Below are 4,995 nucleotides of genomic sequence, written 5' to 3'. Positions count from 1 at the left end.
TCCTCTTCATCATTTGTAATCTCATCATCTTCCTTGCTCACCCAAGAAACTGGACTCGTGTATGCAATGACTTCAACTAAATATGGAACAGCTGCTCTTGGTTTTGTTCTTTTGACTTGATGAATTGTCTTGATTTCTTCTTCCATAAGCTTCTCTAATTCTTCAAGTTCATTGTCTTCATCCATGTTGAACACTTCTTCGTGAGCATGATTCCTTTGAAAGCCATCTTCCATTCCAAAAATTTCTTTTTCTTTACCAACTCTCAAGGTGAGCTTAGACTCCCTAATATCAACAAGAGCTCCAGCAGTGTTTATCAGCAGGCGGCCAAGAATAATCGGTACATTGGAATCTTCTTTCATGTCCAATACCACAAAGTCTATTGGAAAAATGAATTTCCCAATTTTTACTAAAATATCTTCTACAATGCCCCGGGGCTGTGTTACTGAACGGTTTGCCATGTGAATAGTCATTCTAGTAGCCTTCAACTTCTGAATATCCAAATTCTGATAAAATGAATAAGGCATCAAATTTATGCTAGCCCCAGAATCGACTAAAACATAAACCTTCATGTTGTTCCCAAACTCACATGGAAGAGTGAGTCGTCCAGGATCCCCCATCTTCTTAGGTATATCTCCCAATACAGCTCTTGAACTTTGCTCACTTAGAATAACTTTGGAATTCTTCTTTAGTTGCTGACGAGTGTCTATCAAGTCTTGTAAAAATTTTTCATATTCGGGAATTTTTGATAACGACTCGACAAAGGGAGTATTAATCGGGATACCCTTCACGTGCTTAATAAACTCTATATGCTCTCTTTCCAGTGGACTAAGGGCAGCTCGGGAAGGAAACGACAAAGGTGGCTGATATGCTGGAACAAAGACGAAATTTTTCTGTTCAGACAGATCCCACGACGTGAGCATAGCGGGATCACGTCGTGAACTGGGTGTTCCAGCAGCTTCTTCTTTTTCGAGTCTTGGCTTCTTTGGCTTTTGATCGGGTTGTTGTGGCTCCACTTCTAATGCCTCTAGAAACTCAGAGATGACCTCTTCTTCTATATCTATGGCCATTACATGAGATTGAGTCTTATTTTCAGGATTTTTTGGGGAAAGCTTCTCGTGAACCAAAGTAGTTAGTTGACCAAGTTGCACTTCAAGATTATTGATGGAGGCTTGTTGATTTTTTATTAAAGCTTGTTGTTCTACCATCATTGCGTGATGATTCTTCATCAAAGTTCTTTGTTCATCAATAGCGGAATCTGTAGCCTCGTGTCTCTTTTCTGAAGCTTCCATAAACTTAACTAACATGGTCTCTAGATCGGGTTTCTTCTCAGCTGGTGGCTGCTCCTTTTGGTAGAAGCCTCGGCCTGTCTGCCTATACTTCTCTTCTTTTTGCTTCTTATATTCTTCATATGGCAGCCACTCTTTCTTTGGTTTCCTCCAGTCTTCATCGTATTTGTCCCCACTCGAGTAGCACACTTGAGCTTTTCTATTCCCAAACTCATCTAAATTGCAGTCCTTGGTCAAGTGTGGACCATTACACTGCTCGCAACCAACTCTTATAACATTAATTGATTGGTCCATTTGGGTTAGCCTCCGATCCATATTATTTAGCATAGCCATCATAGCTGCTATTTCTTCAGTTTGGGCCCCTCCACCGCCTTTGATTCCATCTTGCCTAGGGTTGTGGTACTCATGAGAGTGCTTCGCGAATTCTTCAGTCAACTCCTTGACCTCCCTTGGATTTTTCTTTGTTAAAGGTCCTTGATAATCAAGGAGTTGCCTTGTCATAACGTTGACCCCATCATAGAAGATTGACATCTCTTGTTGGACATTAAGATCATGCTGAGGGCAATTTCTGAGCAAGCCTTTGTAACGCTCCCATGCTTTGTATAATGACTCCCCCGGCTGTTGTTCAAAGTTGGCTATTGACTTCTTGAGTTTAGCTATCTTGGATGGTGGGCAAAATTGTTCAAGAAAATGCTCACGCATTTGAGCCCAAGTGGTGATCGTACCCGGTGGAAGTGATTTTAACCACTCTTTAGCAGCTCCCTTAAAAGTAATGGGAAGAATCCTAAGCAAGACGGTGTTTCTATTGACATTTGGGACATTGAAGTAATCCGCAATTTCATTGACTTCATCAAGATGCTTAAAAGCATCCTCATGATCCTTCCCATAAATGGGATATCCTTCAGCACAGTTAAGATGTGTCCCTTCAGCTCGAATGTGGCAGTGGCAGGGATTGCGGGTTGGACTAAACCGGGACCCATATCTTCTCAGATCCGCTTCTTGTAAGCTCCCATGGAAATCTCCTCAATGTCTGCCATTTCGTTCTCTTGCTCGTCTTTGGGCTCACTCGCGAATATTTCAAATTCTGGGTTTGACTTGTATTCTGATTCATGTGGGTTAGAAACTGGACCAAATTCTTCAACTTTGCTTTTATCCTTTGGGGTTGAACTTGACTCTCCTATCTTCTTCCCCGACTTCCTTGAAAAGGCTGATTTAAGTTCTTGTAATGGCGTCTTCTTCGGCGTGTGATCTTCCTTCACGTTCTTATTCTTGTTTTTGTGAAGGGCTGACTCCGGATCTTCAATTGGTGGCACCAAAGGTGTGTTTGAGCCTATGGTCATGAACTCCTGCAAACAATCTATAAAGACAACGTAAAAACGAACTAAAAAGATAAATAATCTAAAAACTAAAGAAAGCTAAAAATCACAGTTCTCACGTCGTGAGTCTTATAAACTCACGTCGTGAGTTCTGTAATCAGAAGAAAAATCAAACTTTCCTAGAATTTATCGAAAACATCTACTAAATGAATAAACTGATAACTACTATATTCACGTCGTGAAAACTGGACAAACAGAAAAAATAAAAACAAAAACTTATGCTAAAAAACTTTGTTGGGAAATTAACTTTTTGCAGGTTTTATCCCGCAAAAAGGATCGATTAATCTAAAGAAAATAAACAAATAATAAACTAATCCGTTCCCCGGCAACGGCGCCAAAAACTTGATGTGCACGGAAGTACCCACTAATTTTAATATTTATAATCCTAACAAACTTAGACTAACTATGCACTTATAGGCAGTGTACATAGTCAGATTACAATATAGCTTAGGTAAGTTGGGTGTCGATCACAAGGAACGGTGTATTAATTACTTTATTTACTACTAAATTAATCTAATTATTAACAAGCTAAAAGGGTTTTTATCTAATTTTGCAAGTTTAGATGAACTTAATTCTTTAACAAAAACTCAATCAATAAACAAAATACTTCTATTAGTTTGAATCCACTTTCACTCAATGGTTATACATTAGCTATAACTATTACTGTTGGTGACCAATTAAGAATGTATTAGCAATTTAGTTCTAAATCTACTAATTATTAATCAATTCATGTAAATCTATTTATGTTCATAAAATAGTTAACACAGAATCAATTATTAGATAAGATTGGAGCCATGAAAGATTAATTAATCAAAACACAATTACAGTCATAATATGAGTTCTCTAACACAACTTAACTTAATTATTCAATTACTAATCTAAGATTGGTTTGATCTTAGCTCCAATAACTAGTGTTCACTATATTATTAGGTATTCAAGTTCATGCAGAATTGTGTTCACTAACTACACAGAACAAGAATTCAAAGCAATCAAATAACTAAATTAAGCATGCTAGGTAAAATCAATCAACACAAACATATCACCAACAAGTAAAGTTAAGTCTAATGCATTGAAACCATGAGTTCCAAATTCATCTAGCTAACAGAAGCAACTAGATTTAGCTGGACATATTAACAACTAAACAAACGAATTCTACAAGCAAAAACATATTTAAATGTACCAATCTATAAGACAAATTATGAACTCTTTCTTCCTTGGTGTTAAAACCAACTTCCAGAGCTTCTTTTCCTCTAAATTTCGTCTCCAGGAATCCTCCTAGCCAGCAAAAGTTGTTCCAAATCGTAATGGAGAAGGATATATATATTTTTCTGGAAAACCACCGTTCACGTCGTGAGAATTTAAAACTCATGTCGTGAACTTGGAGTAATCGTGATCGTCAAGGATTCCTTCACCCGGATGCTTATCTTCTGATTCTTTCCACTCACGTCGTGAACCATCAACTGTTCACGTCATGAGCACGTCTTTTTTGGGTGTTTCTCTTGTCTTTCAAGCCTTCAACCTCCAAAGTTCCATCCTTTAACGCTTTTAGTCCCTTTCTTCAAAATGTCTTCTATTTTGGCTGCAAAATATCATATAACCTTATAAGTATCATTATTCTATGCAAATGACCAAAATGTATATAAAAATGTACTTAAATATTGCCTAAAAATATGTATAAATATGACAATATCACTAGACTTCCCATACGTCCCTTTTCTTGCAAACATCAAGAAAAGAAAAGCACACGTTGTACATATAGTAATCAAAGAATGTATTTGCATATCATATTGGATATAAGGATTCACAAATAAAAATATATCATAAAATGGGGAGATTAGTCCAAGAGCTATACTTTCGATACATCCCTTCTCCTTCAACAATACTTTAGGAACTCAATTATCACCTAAGAGCATCAAAAGGTGTATCAAAATCATATTAAGTAATCCATTAAGTCACTTATTAAGATCTTAATCTTAAATATGAGATTTTTTCGTTTCATAATCTTACTTATCTTATAACTTACTCGTATACTTGTAGGTTAAAATGATGTGTGATTTCGAGTTCGTATAAAAAAGTTATGAATATTTTAAGGACGACCACATACTTCTCACAAAACATCGGACACAACCCGTGTCAATATGACATAGCCTATGTCATGCCTTGTTGGGTTATGAAAATCTTTTGGCCACGAAGGCACAAACACAACGGAAAAAATTACAATCAAAACTAAAATAACTCATAATCCAAGAGTCGAATCTCTTGTACTACCAATCAATGCAACAAAACACAATCAAAGATAGAGAGGTGAAGATAATCGTACATTCATAGTCTTT

At 36.8% G+C, this 4,995-nt stretch overlaps 1 non-coding gene across 1 annotated transcript; it reads left to right on the top strand.

Annotated features, from left to right (window-relative positions):
• Positions 1-1,833: 1,833 nt before the first annotated feature.
• LOC145060777 (small nucleolar RNA R71) lies at positions 1,834-1,940 on the top strand. Its single transcript, XR_013686961.1, has one exon. It is a non-coding gene; the product is annotated as a small nucleolar RNA R71 (small nucleolar RNA).
• Positions 1,941-4,995: the final 3,055 nt, after the last annotated feature.

The sequence above is a fragment of the Lactuca serriola genome, chromosome 6 (assembly GCF_051521515.1).
Source record: "Lactuca serriola cultivar US96UC23 chromosome 6, Lser_US96UC23_V15, whole genome shotgun sequence".
Lineage (NCBI taxonomy): Eukaryota > Viridiplantae > Streptophyta > Magnoliopsida > Asterales > Asteraceae > Lactuca > Lactuca serriola.
Note: the sequence above shows the minus strand (reverse complement) of the source record. Positions and strands in the feature narration are given on the sequence as shown.